Raw genomic sequence first — 16,993 nt, forward strand, 5'->3', positions numbered from 1 at the left:
GATATAAAATATTTAAAATGTATTTATTTTCCCCTCCCCCTCTCTCTCTTTCTTTGCAATTGTTACAAATAGCATTTGTATATTTTTGTTATAAAGTGAATTGGTGTATTGTATGCTATAAAGAGAACATACATCGCAATAATAAATATTCCTATACTAATTAAGTCTCAAGTATAATCTTGTTCATTCTATTAACAGAAATTGTACTTGCATATCTAATCAACGCGTGCGCGCGCGCCTGCCTCATATAGAGTTTAATAGTAAACATTAACGTCACTAATTGTAAGTAATGGTCGAATGCACGAAACATCGCACATTTTAGTTTTGGTAAAAATCCCAGCCAGAGATGAGATAACGTCACACGTGATCACGATATGGCCGGCGCGGCCACTTGTCACAATTTCTGAAAATGAATTAAACCGTCATTTACGACACCTGCAGCCTTGGAATTATACGACTTCCTTATTTCTCGCGCTGCGTCAACTTTCACGGGCGTTTAACACGCACACGCGCGTCACTGATATCGTGGCAACGGTGTGCGTGCGCGCGCGCTCGAGCAAATGAGTACATGAAAGATTATTGTTATTATTCCAGCCAATACAAGTCGGACGCGCAATACTCGCTCGCGGACATCTCAATCATTCATGTACACGTCCTGGAGTACGGAGGCGTCGAAATTGCCTCACAGTTGGGGGAAGAAGAGGAAGACGAAGGAGACGGAGCAGGGAGAGCGGTATCCACAGCGTCGTTCATTACCAATTTGTTCCATCCTGTTGTCGAAATTGTTCGTTACGCGCTTCCAAAGCGACAAGTATGTCCTCCACGTCGCGCTGTGAAAGAGGAATTCCTCTCTCGAGTGGTCGATGTTTGTACTTCATTTTCGGTTTCCATTCGCGCGCGTGATCGTTAACATTTTTAAGTAAGTGTCAGATAGGACTTTAAGTAGCGACTAAATCACGTGGTATGGCGAAAATAATGTTTGTTATTTGACAACACTAAAAATATTTTAGTTGACTTTAAAGTAGTGTTATCACTGTGTATATAATTGATAGTTGTGGATTAGTATAAGTCAATAGAATAAATCACAAAATTCTGCAAGGTCCTATTCTGGTAAAAAAAATTATTGATTATAGAGTTATAACTGCGACTGCGATAAAAATTCGATAACAAGAACGTTCCAGTTCTCACAGTATTACACGTATAATGCCAAAGTAACGATCTCACGATGAAACATTCATCTAATCATGCAAAACTGGCGGACCTAATGCCCTGGAATCGAGACATCGAATATGCAAGACGGGGGAATCCGAGCACCTAGACTGTCAGGGGAAGAGAAAGGGGAGGAAGATCGAGGGGGGGGTGAAAGCCGCGGTAGAAAGGCTTTTCCCGGAGGTTAGCATCGCAATCTCCATCGCACGATTGGTGTTTCCACTTCAGTGGCGTGCACCATCACCGTGATAAGAAATGCAAGCCGTCTACACCGACGTGCAAGACGCAGTCGTTGGTCGAAAGTGCTTTCCGAGAGATTGGTAGTCGGTGGGTGGTGGTGGAGCCGGATTAAAAATTCGAGGGCGTGGGGTACGGCGGACGACGTCGCTCATGCTTTAGAGGCGAATCCGCGGGTCGATAATAGTTTCGAGTGGTTGCTGACCATTATGGGTCCCCCGCCGCGTACCAAATGAGCATTCCTTCTCGTAATTGGAGCACAGGGGGATACACTGTACCAACGAATGGCTCGGGGGAGGGACCGTGGAGCTTGAGGGATAGACAGGGAGGAAAACGAGGGATCCCAAAAGCACTCTTGGTCCGTCTGAGTGCTGCGGGAGGATGAGGATAACGCGGGCGAGGAGACAGGGAAAGCGCCAGCTTCTGTCGGACCTCGGCAGAAGCGTCTCCGCGCTTCGGTGAACGGATGACCATTGTCGTCTGGGGGGGTTAACGCGTCTTTCATGAGAGTACCGCGGCAATGACGGAGATTCCGTTGTGCATAAGTGCACGGTCGGAAGTTACACGTGGATTTCGGAGTAACTGGAGTTTGCGAGACCGAGTTGATGCCGAACACACTGTCTCTATTGTGCATGGACTAACGTTGGGCTTACTACGTCTCGCGGAATAATTACGGAATGTCGATTTAAGGATTTGGTTGTTGGAAATTTCATGTAAATCAATTTCTATATAAAACGTAACTTTAGTACATTATTGCATTCGCAAAAAGATTATTAATTTACTTGTTACAAAATATAACGGAAAAAAAACTATAATAAGAAAATATCATATTGTTACAAAAATGCAAAATTAAATAAGAAATCAGTTTATCAATATAGAATAGCAACTAAAATTATGCACATGCCGAAGAAAGATCACGTTGCGACTATGAAGTCTATGAATAATCTTCGTATAAATATCGCATGGCGCGGTAAATGTTAGCAGGGTATTTAGTAAGTTTATTTTGCACATCGCAAATATCTAAAGTAAATCTCAACGCTGACAAAGAACGATCGGTAATAATCGTCGGACAGAAAATCTTCAAACAGCGAGTAAATGGATTCACGCCATTCGGCCGTGCTAACGAGATGTGCGAAAGTAAAACGAGGTAGCGACGATCGTTCGGACGCATTAGTCAAAGAAAAGGTGCGTTGATGCGTCGGTGCGTGTCGTCATGCGACGGCAGCAGGCAGCCTTGCAAACAAGAAAGGTGAGTAAAGAGCAAAGAGCACCCGAGACTGCGTGTACAAGCTACATAATGGGCTCCATCTTCAAGACGTACGCACGCACACGGTCCTCCGTATGTCGTCTGCCATAGAGAACGTCTCTCTGAAGTCCTAGGCTGAAAATTTTATGCACGGGAGTAGAAGCCCTACTCTCATCCATGTATAATGTACAATGACGAAGCACTACAGTTCCTTCATAATATGCCATTTTCTAGATTGATGGACGAATTTCGCCGCTCTTAACTTTGAGGCTTCTGCTTGTAGAAATCAAGATTGTTACTAAATTGTCTAAGTTCGACTGAATTGTCTAAGTTCCTCTTAATATATTTCATTGGTAGTTGAACTTATTTATTTTTAAAATGATGAAATAATAGATTTATAAAATTATTTATTTGAAAAAATAATAGAATCCAAACGTCGGGTTAATCACGGAAAATTAATGATCGACAATAAATGAAATTTTATAATTTGAGAGTCGTCAACAAGAAATAAATGTTTTTACGTGAAGAAGGGAAGATATCTCTGCAAGGTATCTGTCGACACAATCCTCTACAAAATATAACCGTAAGGAACCAAGGAATTCTGCTCGTTCGTTTTTACGACTCATGCTTGCATCTAGCAGTCCGGAGGAAGTGGTAGCGGCATGACCAACTAGAACGATGACTCCGTAGTCTCCCAGAAAAACGACGAGTTAAGACTTTGACGCCGCGAAAGGGAAGGTGTTGAAGGTGAAGAAAGTGAGCTTATGGAAGCGCGGACTATGCTTGTAGGGAATAATGCGCGGAGTTATACGTATATACGTGTCGGCATAGTAAAGCTTCACCGTTCGCAGGACCTCACACGCCGCGCCGCAGTGGCTGAGGTCCGAGGAGGATCGAGCAGGTCCAGACGATCGTAACTCACGCGAGGAGTGGATCGTTTTGCAGAAACAAACAACGTTGACTGTGTTTGCCGCTCGGCGACAAGCGTTCCGTTGTCGCCAAGAGGGAGGGAAACGGGTTTTGTTTGATCTGTGCCAGTCTTCGCGAACGTGTCTTTTAGCCCACCGCGAACATTAGCTGTCCGTCACACCTTTTTAGAGTCCTGCGAGCAGTATATCGTTACTTAATAACTATTTAAAGAAAGAGTCCTTCTATAAAAACTGTCCTCCGTCACTGGGTTTTTACTCAACGTATATTTAATGTGTGCGATATTTTGTAGATACAATACTTAATTTTTGGGTTAATTAAACGTGAATTTTTATATAATAATGTAATGTGAATAGAGTATGTTTTCGAAAAACAAATTATACAATTTATAGTATGTGCTCACTTTCATAATTTTTAAAACAAAAGAATGTAACAATTTTTTCAGAAATATTTATATGCATATCGTATACGAGAAATAGAGAAAGAAGTAATTAATAATTATGAAACTTTGTGGCTCATGATTACTAATTACTAAAAAAATAATATGTGTGATGAAATATAAATGTGTGTGTGATATATATATATATATATATTTCAACACATTTATATTTCAAATCGATCACGACGAATTAAGGGTCTGAACCTGGCACTGACGCGCCAGAAAAGGCGATGGAAAGCATTCTTAGGGAACTGCCGGGTAACCCTTCGAAGAATCCGGAGCTACGTGATTTACTTTGACTCGCGACGATCTTTTAATCCTGATTTACGATCGTTGATGAAGCGGAAACGCCGATCGAGTGGAGGCCGTAATTTCAGTGGTCACCAGATGTCTCGGGCAACAGTGAAAAGCTCGTTCCGCCACGCGTTTACGCGTCCGCCGCAGCAGCACGTGCGCATATGTACATTTACGCGCCGCCCATCTCCCATACGAATGTAGATGCTGGAAGGTGAGACCGTGGATGTACGCGTAACGACGTCGTTAACGGCGGCGAGCCACGGAGAGACGGGGCCCTTCTTAACGGGCTGCTTCGCCGCGGCAATAACGTCTTAAACTGCGACTTGGGGGCTTGAAGATGGCATCGTACCCGACCGGAAAATACGAACTCATACATCACATCGCGCTATATTGAAAGAGCTGCTGGAGCTACATTTCAGTTGCGAACGATCAGTTGCGAACATTTATAACCTTTAGCCTATTGTGTATGACGCTCGAGGCCAACTAAACGGGAGCTAATTCTGCGCGAACTCCGTTCTTTTCATAAGACCCTGAGTTGCACGAAGCACGTCCACCCTTTGTTGGGTCGTTTCTAAAAGCAAGGCATTTCTGTTCTACGAAAATTGAACGATCAAATTTTGCACATGACTAATATAATATCTCGCAGATGCTCTAATGTTTTTTAATTTAAATATTGTCTCGTAAAAGTAACGAAAAGTCTGTTCGACGAGAATACTATAAAAAGATATATAGATGACAGTAAGTTTTAATGACAAAATATTTAGTGTTTTAAAGCTAATTTACATCTAGTCAGGAAATGTAGCGTGCAGAAAATAGGGGAATTGAAGAAAAACTTAAAGATCGATTTAGTTACGAAGAAACTTGTGTTCAACATTTAACTTGAATGAAATCATTAACAAGAAAACTTAAGCGGAAGGCAGAGATTATACTTGTGTACATTTATCTTTTTGCTATAAAATATTTTTTTTCTAATACAAACTTCGCGTATTCATTCTACATATTCCTAAGATTAATATTAAAACTCGGGTTAAAAATGCAATTTTCTCCATTGACTTTTAAAAAATAATAAACATAATTTTTCTTTTATGCATACCTGCCATTGGAAATACCATAATAGTTTTCCATTGGGGATTCAATTAAATATAATTAAACGAGAGGAATATGTAATATGTCGTATCAATTACGAAAGACCACGTAATTTTATCGAATCCATTATAATTTTACTCGCTGTAGGAATTTAATTTGTAAAGCAGCATTTTATATCCGCAATAATTGTTCTCACTCGCAAAACAAAGTAAGCAGTGATTATTTCGGTGTATTTCAAGTTATACGTAACATTTGCAACTATTAATGAGCGGCTTATAACCGTGTATATTTGTCACCGACGTCGTCGGAATTAAACTGGCGGCGCTGTTTGCCAGCTAGACCGTATTTAATTGGCCCAATCGATAGGAACTGGTCCGACGTCTAAGTCGACCTGAATCAGCTCAGCATTAATATAGAACTTCCTTCTACGAGACAAGATTAATTAAAGTTGCAGAATATCGATAACTGCAGACTTGGCCACGTGTACATATATCTATAAAGGAAGGATCAAGTTATAAGATTCAATAAAATTTGCAGAGAAATACTACGTTATTCAAATCGTCACTACCTAATAATTAAATCTGTGAGACTGCAATAAAGTTTTAAATATCCCTGGAAAATGACAATACAGAGAAAAAGATGCATGTGTTTATAATCTTATTTAAAATATCATAAAATAAATCTGTCATTTATATATCCACGCAAATAAAATTGCGTATATATGAATCTCTGACGGCGGCTTTCAAAAGACAATCCAATTTATTGTTCGTAATATAGCGTTTACCAGAAATAAATAGAAAATTACTGTTAAACTATTTCATTTACAATATGATGGATTTCAATTGGGAGAAAAGAGATTTTCGAGGTGGAGTCTTTTCTGTCGATCGAAACGGATTTAAGCGGCGAAGAAATCGCATTATCTTCCACCAGCGATTGCAACAATTCTCTCGATCAAACAATCCTCTCGCGTCCGCCACAACTAATCGCCTCGAAAACATTTAATCCACCTTTTACGTGGGTCGCTCGTTAGCGCGACGGTAACCCTTTCGGTGATACTCTAATATAAACGCTTTGTTTATAATTCACGTCAGCGCGCGTGGAAACGTTAATTGACTCAAATTCCCATCAAATCGCCGAACCGTTTATACCAGTGCACACATTGTGCGAAACGTAGGTTAACCAAAACTGGGCGTCGGTGACGACACCCAGATGTGGGATGCTGCGATGCTGCATCCGCGAACAAATGCGCGCGCGCGCATAGATATCCATCCGCCGCGTTTATATTATGCTCCCACTCGGAGACGAGGTGTATGTCGCAGCTGGCTTCAAAGTGACTTCGAAATTAATTATTACCATAACTTCGCATGCCCGCGCGTCCCACGTATACGATCTCTCGCAGAGCAAGCGCGAAAAGAGACAAGCGCCTCGTTTCAAAGCGACCGACTCATTAGCTGACGAGCGCGCCGTTCTCTCTGCGTGTTCTCTGACACCTAAAGATCCCCAGCGCTCTGCGTTCCTCGCTACGTCACGATAATCAAGTAGCGAGATCGCAACGTCGTTAAAGACCATAATTTCTCAGATTTGTTGATCCCTTTAAACTTCAGATATATGATATTGTAACGAAGAAACGCTAAAAATTTCAAGCGTTATCTGTATATAAATGATTTAATGTTTACGCTCGAAGCGATAGAAATGCTGTAGCGCTAAAATTATCATCTAATTATTTTTTTTATGAAATCGTAGGACGAAAAAAATCACTAGTTTTTTTATTACATATATTTTTGAAGTAAAAGTGTTGGAAAGATTTTATAAATTTATTAGACTCTAAATACGAAATCAAATTTATCGCAGCTGCGAAAAAGATACTCGATGTACCGCGCTTAACGAACCTGTTGCGTGGCATCGTATTTTGTATTCTCAATACTTTCTCGTTGCAATAATGCGATTATCTAACGAGCAGACTGCGTGTACATATGCGATTTCGTCCGCGCAGTTTCCACCAGATTACACGCTGTTTCGTCACATCGACTCGTCGGAGATAGGGCGCAACAGTAACTCGATATCATCCCTGATGTCTCGACTAATGCGTCGATGATGGCAGCGGTGGTTCTTTGCCGCCAACATTTAATACTTTGAAACGCACTCGCATTATGGAAAAATCTGAGCGTCGTCCCAGGTGACGAGCATACTCGCGCGATTATATTTTTGAATGGATGTCACAAAAGTATAAATCATAAAGTGGAAGATTTAAATATTAAGTTTAAAATCTTATGAAGCTTTAATAAAATTTATGAAACTTATAAATCTTATGAAATGTTTGTCATTTCATTTTATGAAAAATTCTTTTCTCTTGAAAGAGGAAGATATAATATATACAAGTGCGCATTTCAGTTCCTTGCTATTTTAATCACATAGTGTTCCCACCACCATAAAGAATACAATTACTATATGTTAGCTTTTCACCATTTTTGCTCTTTATAAAGAAGGATAAGAATTGACGTTCAATATGGTCATCATCAGATGCCTATCGGCATCATTAAGAAACAGCGTAGTGTCCGACGTGACTATTGTATAGCTTTCACACTTCCTGTTTGCGGGGATTATGCCTCATTCATATTTTGTTAGCTTAGCCGTCCTAATGCATTATTATCATAGGACTTCGCTGAGATTGCGAAGAAGTTTGCACGTCGTGCGGCCGAGACTTTTTCCCCGTTGTTCATCCCACGTGAACAGCGAGACGTTAATTACATCGGTCGATTTAATGTCCGCAGTTAAGATGCAATAAAGTCGGTCGTGAAGGATTGTGAAATAAATTCGTGCCCGCCGACACGCGCGGAGGCGGTGTTCAGTAGATTTACGTAAAGTATGAAAATAACTCGTAACATAAACTCGATGATGTACAGCCGGAGAACCGTATAAGCGGCGCGAGGGAGCCTCTTCCTCTTTAAGGCGACGCTGTTGATTTAAGGACCAACAAAATTGCGCGTTTTTACGGAACACAAAGCAAAGGTTGCCTCTCAAAGCGATCCCGGCATGCAATTTCGTGCTTTTCTCAGTCGAGCTAAATGTCGATGTAATTTCACTCGAGCATGCGTCGCGCCTATTCTGACGTGGTATATCAATTATTTTAAGAACGAATACATTTACGATAAGACAATTGTCAACAGCGATCGTCTCATTTCGATGCTTTATGTTCTACGAAAAACATCCGCTTCTCGAAGTTCATTAGCGCGCGCTGCAAAGTCGCATCTACCCTCTCGGTGATTTACACGCGCGGTAAAGGAGACTTTACAAGGTAAGAAGATTCAAAAGGCGCCATTCATGGATAAATGCTCGATTCATGTACGTTCTCTCCCCCTTTCTTTAACGACTATTCTATGCCCACTATCCCTTCGTCGAGTTACGTTTTGCCTGCCGGAGCACTGCTCCGTACATCAAACGTGCTCAATGTGCGCAGTGATGCATCACGATTTTGTTCTTTTAATCATAGCAATTAAAAAAATAATCACCTATAAACGCGCCGGTAGCAATTAGAGCCCCATATATCGCGCATGTCGTTTCTGCTTCTCGTTTCACTATGCGGGCTCATCGCTATGCTACCTAATCCCTATATTTTCCTCTTCTCCTCACTTCTCCTCGCACGCATAAGCTCATCAGCCCTTCTTGCTCTTTCTTATTTGCCCCCTTTCTCTTTGTTTCTCCGTTCTCATTTCTGCCTCTTCATGTCGACCACCATTTCCGACTGTTTTCGCGTGCGCGCGCTCTTCCGCAAACGTCGCGTCGCTATTTCGTCGTTTCGACTGCCATTTCGAACCTCCCTTTGTTCCATTCTCTTACGGAGTCGCGAGCAAACTAATTATAAAAATGTTGGCCTGTATACGAGAGAATAACCCTCGTGAAATAAACAGCTCCTGGCGTTAAGCGCGTTTTCGACGAAAACGAGAAGAGACTCCGGTCGAAAGAATATCGTTCCCCACACTCTTTTCTCATGTAAATCATTTTTGCGCGTGGTATTCGGTGCTTCGTCGACGAACTCGTTTAAAGCCGACGGCGTCGTAATATTTCTTCGTCCCTCTCTTCCTGTCTTTCGGAGCTAATTAGGGACGCACCTAATAATACCTATTTAAGTCAAACAAAATAATGAGTTCGGATACGCTACGAGAAATTACTAGGTACTGCCATTCAAATGCTTCATCATGAGTTCGAAAACAAAAAATTATAATGTCTAGTAACATTAACAATGTCAGAAAATATTCATAAGTATTTAATTATGCGATTTTAATGATGTCATTACTGTGAATTATATTTGTTATTAATGTTATTTGACAAATTTAATAAAGTAGCATTTCGTCATTAAATCACCTAACTAATTATCATCACATAACGTACAACCACTAAAGATCAAAGATCAAAGATATTAATGATTTGAAAGACAATTTGCTATTTGAATCTGAGAATGAGGAAATATTAATGGCAGTATGGTCGAATATCCGCTGAAATAATCAACCCTTAGATGATAACTTAAGGTGATTCTGGTAAAATGGATGGGTGTAATATTTTTTTTTCACGATGTGGACCTTTCTCTCTTCTGAGAGGGGTCAGCACCATTAATTATAAAACGGTATTCGGCGCAATGAGATTTATGCTCGCCATGGGTGACGGGCAATATAGTACCTATATTACACGAGGATAAACGAGGATGGGTTACGGGTTCATTTTCTCGTATCGTATGGCTTAAGTTATAGGGTATGCCATGTGCGTAATTTATATCCACGAAAGAACGCATTCTCGTGTACGAGAACCGCGAGAGAAGTAATGTCATGACCATGATGCATCTGTATTCAGATCTCTGTACAAAAGCAATATAGCAACCGACCCAATTCCAGCATCAAATCATGATTTTCGTTCTCTCCGCTGTCGAAATGTGATAAGGTCTAGTTATCGCTAGGAAATCCGAGGCCAAAATAAACAGCAATATGCCATTATTATTGCCCTGTTCCGCAAATGGCACAATTATCGCCTAAAGCGAAAATTTGATGACTCAATATCAAATGAAAGTACAAATGCAGTTGAAAATCACGCAAATCAAAGCGCTGCCTAAAAAGCAGCGAGGAGTTTGTGACGTCATTAGCTAAGCGCTAAACTGCAGACTGACGTGGTACCGCGCCGCATGACGGGCCCTTTAAACACGAGATGGCCTTTAAATTTTCAGCAACAGAGGCGCAGCATAAGCTTAAACCCCATTTGAAACCGAATACCCCTCTTATTTGTCCCGACGGGATGCAGTACGCTGTTACCACGGCATAATGTTGTTGCTGGAAAACCCGTTCGTCTCCCTGAAGAACATACTTCTACTTGCGGAAAACTCGTTACAAATTAGACGTTTACATCATAATTATACATATAAATATACACGCAATATGTAATATTTATAATTTTGAACTCATGAATAATAACGTAAATTATTATTTATGTAAACACATTATGGAAAACTATATAAATAAGTGTAAATAATATGTATGAAAATTTCCTTTGAGGTAAGAAGATTTCCTAAGAGATAAAAAGAAAAAAACGGAATAAATCTACTTCAAGATTATTTGCGCGCAGTAATATTACGAAGACAGACAAATTCGTGCGGCGCGTGCGGCAATCGATCCTCGTTTTAATATACACGGAGCCGAGAATCCGAAACTCATTTGAAGCGCGGCTTGATTTACGAGTTTCGTGCTGTCTTCTGTATTTGGCCTACGGCCTTTTTCTCGCCAATCATGTGTAAGAATGAGCATCGGTAACGACCTAATAAACGCTTACACGCGCCGACACAATGCGCCTACGCTTAAAGGAACGCCAACGAGAAGTCTGCCAAAAGGCTGCTGCAGCTATTGCTCTCTGCTCCGACCTCGTTACACGCCTAATTAACGCGACAAATTACCCGACGAGAAATAGACGTATATGTACGGTTAAGCATTCGACGCTACGCCCTTTTCCAGAAAGACGCCGCAACGCTTGACGAAAGGGCGTCGTCGTTGGTGCGCTCGCTCGTGCACCCCCACGAAGAAGTCTCGTGACATTCTTGCCTTAAAATAAGCCGCAACAACGAATACGGTGAACAACGAAAGCGAAAGTCATTAAGTGTTTTGAGAACGGAATGCAATTTACCGTGGAATTCTTAGACGAGTTTAAATTAGGTTTCTTGCGTTAGTAGTAAGAATGATAATACATGTATGCAACGGCTGGCCTACCGAATAGCATTTGCAAGGTAAATTTAAAAATGTTTCTATCTAAATGAGACAAAGCGTACGTATAGATATATGTATAAACGCGCAATGTCATCCACGATTTTCAAGCTTGAATTGGAAAGCATAAAGGTAAAAATATTTGATGTTTAAATTGCATATGCATATTTCAAGAGAGAACAATTGTTTCTTCAAGCAGGTTTGCTCTCAAAATATATTCATCTTTTCAGAGTTTATATGAAAACAGATAGAAAATTTGATTAGACGATATTTGTTGACGAGATAAATTTGATCTCTGCGCTCGCAACAGAAACATAATAATTTCCAATTCAAGACGTCACTGACGAATTCTCTTTCTACGCTTGCGCGTTCTAAATGCAAGCTGTAATCTGCTAAAAGATCCAAGAAAATTGCGAATATTCCTGTCCAAATTTAGGATTCCCGTCACTTCATCATACATATTTACAGACCTTTGCAGACAAACTTACTAATAGTCTCCCTTGGAAATGGTAGTCGAGATGGCAAAATGTGCGCGCTTGCAGTTATCATCGTCGAAATATCCTTTGACTCGTAACAAGAACTATGAAGCTAAATTAATGCCATTAACCTCGTATACGAGTAACCCAATTTATATCGTTGTTGCATTTCCCTCGAAATGTTGGACGTGCAATATTTAGGCAGAAATTAGTACGCTAATAGATGTGTCGTATATATTATCATATAACAACTTGAAATATTGGGTTTTATCTAAAATTATTCTGTGTATAAATTCAAACTTAGCATGATTTGCGTATATTTTATATAAATATCAAAAAATCAATCAATTAAATAATTTTACTGACAAAATAATCCGATTTCAAATATAGCACATGATATATTTTTTCCACGACAGCATCATTCACCCACATTTTTCACGCAATTTTTAATGTAAATTATAATAAATCATCGTATTAATTAAGAATAGTGAGACTTTAGCCGCGGCATATTAGTATAGAGGTAATATATTCTCATCTATAATTACACAGCATACATTATGTGTACAATGAAAATATCTTTTTCTCAAAAATATTCGTGTGGCAAGCACAAAATAGTGTATCAGTACACAGAAATATTTCAATTTTTCCTGGCTTAACAATTTCATAATAAAATAGACTCTTTGTTGCGTTGCTTGAAATTAAATTAATGAAAATGTATTTATAATTTCCCTGTATTCTTTATGTTTTTGTCGGAGTTATTATGAACAATAGTAATTATAATCTTGTATAATATTTTCGAATAAATAATTATGGACATATAACCCTTCTTTTATTTCCTTTTATGCAAAATTACTGAACTGCATTTCATTTAGATGTATGCATAATTATTTTTACTTATAACAAACTTTTATATATAGATCGATAGTTCTTGTAGTAATACATGCTAATTTTTCATCAATAATAAAAAATACTTTCATCAATAGAAACTTTTTTAAAACACAGTACCGCATTTATATCGTATAAATAATTTGCTAGTTAATATTATAAAACAAAAAGGATAAAAAAAACTTGTTTTGCGCATAATTCGCGCGAAGCTCATTCCGCACTCAATAAAAAAGCCGCGCAAAAGCTCTAACTCAGTTTTCCAAACTCTTATCGCAACGCGAAAAATTCGTGTTCATCGGCGAGCTTCGTCGTCGTAAAACGACGTGACTCTCGCGAGATGCAATGGCGAAACTTTTAAATCGTGTTGCGAATCCGCAAGGCGCTTATTCATATACAGACTGCCATTTTTTTTTACCGAGAACATTAGATTACATGGCGGTTAATCGCGTAGCTGTGACAGATTTGGTGGAAACACCCACTTACACCGCAGGAGTAAATGTAGAGATTGAGGAGGATCGAGAGCAGATGCAGTCGTGCAAAACTTTGTGTCCCAACCTTATTACGACTCCTCTTAACGAATTTAGCTGTCAAGCCGTAACTTGACGTTTGAGTTTCGCCGTCGACAGGGAGAATCAGGCCGACGTGGCGAGCAGCATCCGAGAATGACGTACTCGTATGCAGAGTACGTAGACTATCCCAGAATAAACCTCGATTTTGTACTGACACATGTTACTTATGCTCATGTAACTCTTGTTTTAACAGAAATATAATATTTGATAAGCAATTGACGTGAGCCAACAAGCTAATTATATTTTGTACAATATTATACTCTTCTGTCTATTCTAAAATGCTATCGTATAGTAGTCACCTGTCAAAATTAATTATTGCACGATTTCTTACATCATGGATCATATTAGATCCAATGTTCTTTTAATAAGTCTATTTTTGATGCTAAAGATATGAGAAAATATGTCTTACACCAATAATCAAGTTTCCATTCTAATAAATGAAAACAGCAAATTTGACGTAAAATCTCTAGATTATGACTAATTTATTTACAGATATCAAAAATAAACATTGAGAGAGAGAGAGAGAGAGAGAGAGAGAGAGAGAGAGAGAGATTTATCAGCGTTTTACTGATCACAAACAGTATTTAAATAGTTTCTTAATGATAGTTATTTTAGATCACACCTTTTGAAACATTCCACCATGCGAATTTTTTCACACGTTCAATGCATTTCAACCTCTCATCGCCATCGAACGCGCTGAATCAGCAGAATCCATTCGCGCTTTCGAATCCTTTCCATTCATATCCGCACACCGCGGCATCGCAAGCTTTGCCGCAGCGCTCTCGTCCCACCAGGCGTTTCAATTATTTCGACGCGTCTCGTGGATTTTGTTGTTAAACGGAGCGGAGCCATGTCTGCCGTATGAGCTCGATAACCCGGCGTTACGATATGCCGGCAGCGAGTATCACATCGCCTTCGAATCGCTTTACGGGCCAATATCGACGGGCGCGCAACGATAAATCTCGCCTCCGTTTCGGGAGGAGAACGGTTCAAATCGAAAGCAATTACCCACCGTCTCTCTCTCGTATCCGGTAAATCGGCGTGCAGGTGGCGCATGTCGGCCGCGTGAGGAGAAGCTGGGCCTTTTAACGGTTCGGTCTCAAGTAATAAACTTAATCGCGGCCGCATTGTGTGGAGGGCAATTCCGACCGTGATGCAGGAGCGCGCCCGCGCGCGCGGGGCGGAAGGGAAGGATCGGAGAAGTCTCATCGTGACCGGAGACTTCCTCGATACACAACCCATCTCGATGCGGTTGCTGCCCGTAAAACCGGCTTCGTGCTGCGCGGTATTGGTCGTGTCGGAGAATCACGAAGACTCGATGAATACGCTGGATAAACGTTATCGAGTCGGGGAAAAGGGGTAGCTGCTGCACATCCCGTCGTGGCTGCGAATAGACAAGAGTCTGGTGGAGCCGTCGGATTCGTCACGATCTTACCAAGCGCGCGGTTGCCGTAAAAGAAAAAAGAACTAAACACGATATTGCTCGCACGAGAGTTTCGCGTCTCGCGCGGGTGCGATAAGTCGTTTGCATTGTAACGTATGGTGGTATGAATGCATGAATAATATTTGTTACCTCGGGACTCTTGTACCGCACATAAAGAGGATTATTCGAACTTTAAACGTGTCGCAAAAATTTAATATTACTATCATACAATATAATGCATTAAATGCAAATAATAGTTGAATGAATAAACTACCATACATAATACGTAAGAAGACCGTATAATTTTATATAATAAATATTAAAGATATTTTGTTTTGTTTGTTCATTAAGAATATAGAGAAATTGAAATATTATAACACAAATGTATTATGCAATAATACATTAATAAATAATAAATTCTATATTTTTAAATTCAAACATAAATGAAAAGATAGAAGGGATTTTGTATGAGGATAAAAGCGCACATAGAGAAAAGAAAGAATTTTCTTTCAAAAATCAAACTATTGAAAGAGAAGAGTTCCTATTTCCAACAAAAGCGATGAATTCAGCAAAAATCTCATTTAAAAATAGACGCAATCAAGGAATTAAATTCAAGCAATTCGTATCATTATGGGCAATGGCGTGCGCATTACACGAAGCTTTAAAGTTTCGTCGATATTTCATCAAGCCCTGTAATTAACCGGTAAAGCACGCAGAAGTTTTTCAGCCGAGTTCGCGTTGTCGAGAACAAAACTGAATTCTAAGTTAATTAGTTCTCCGCCATTTACGTAAGTGCCGGCTGGGTAATTGTTTGCTTTCATTTCTTTCTCGACCCGGTCGTCGGCCTACCGCAGAGTTTTTCCTCTGGATAATCGGCCTGGTTTCCGGAAAAATCCAACGCGGCCAGAACACACGACGGTGTCTATAAATCGCGAAGCCACCACACGAGTATCGAATATTGACAACGCGGACTCGCCGCTATTTCCCGTGTTTTCCACGAAAACGCACAAAATCGCACGTTTCGCTTACGTGTTCAAAAGCGGCGGACACAATATCTTCGACGGCGCTAAATCATCTCGCGGCGTTGTTCGGATTAAATGGCATAGAAGTGTTGCATATGAAATTCGCGCAGTGCATCATCTTCTTTGATGCGCCCCTAACCCGCGCCACGTTATTTACAATTTCCTCCTGACGCCCTTCGTGCGCGTGTACGTACATTTTACCCCACGAAATCAGTGCGTGTTCTTGCAAATATGCGAGCCAGAGAGAACCAAATATATTTCAAATGAGAATGGGAATCGTTACAGTTTATAATCCGTAGTGTCGATAAATTCAGAAAATGAATTATGTCAAAAGGCTACATGTCTTGTACAAATCGGGATATGAATCAATTATAACAAGATTTACTATAATAGCATCAGAGTCCCTTTTCTCTTAATTAATTAATATTAATAAATAAAGTTAAATCATTTTCTGAAAAATGTTTGAACGAAATGTCTACTTAAACGATTTTGTAACCGAGTAGTTTTGAGAACGTCAAAAATATAAATAAACGACCTATAGATTTTTCGATAAATATTAAATTACCTTTTAACCCAAGAAAACTTTAATTCACAACTCATTTCTAATTATGTTGAGATACTTAACGTAGTTAGAAGTAGAACAATTGTTTTTAATTATAGCATGATACGTTGACAAGATCCTCAACAAAATATCCTAAATTCATTTAGCAATCTGTAGAAGAAATATGCATACTTCAGCTTTAATACCATTACCATATTATTCTGGTCTTTCAAACGTGGAATTAAAAATCGCTCGTTAAAGTGTTTTCACAGATTCCGGTAGAAATTACACTGACGATGCAGACCTCAATCATTTGCGAACAGAATTGCCCGAGGTGTTTCCCCAACGCTGATTTTCCAGACAAACTGGCACCGCGTCCATTATCGCTCCAGATTGCGAT

The 16,993-nt window shown here is 39.8% G+C and overlaps 1 protein-coding gene and 1 long non-coding RNA gene across 4 annotated transcripts in view; one reads left to right on the forward strand and one right to left on the reverse strand.

Moving 5' to 3' along the window:
• LOC139808007 (uncharacterized) overlaps positions 1-16,993 on the forward strand; it is a 324,746-nt gene that overhangs the window by 302,200 nt on the left and 5,553 nt on the right. Inside the window, exon 7 of one of the 2 annotated variants that reach the window (XR_011730774.1) lies at positions 595-1,102. The exons of the other annotated variant lie outside the window; for it this stretch is intronic. This is a non-coding gene — a long non-coding RNA (uncharacterized lncRNA). Of the gene's footprint in view, positions 1-594; positions 1,103-16,993 lie in introns of those variants that run through there. 2 annotated transcript variants of the gene reach the window in all.
• Sli (slit guidance ligand) overlaps positions 1-16,993 on the reverse strand; it is a 311,298-nt gene that overhangs the window by 279,772 nt on the left and 14,533 nt on the right. The gene's annotated exons all lie outside the window — the stretch shown is intronic.

Source organism: Temnothorax longispinosus, chromosome 2, assembly GCF_030848805.1.
Source record: "Temnothorax longispinosus isolate EJ_2023e chromosome 2, Tlon_JGU_v1, whole genome shotgun sequence".
Lineage (NCBI taxonomy): Eukaryota > Metazoa > Arthropoda > Insecta > Hymenoptera > Formicidae > Temnothorax > Temnothorax longispinosus.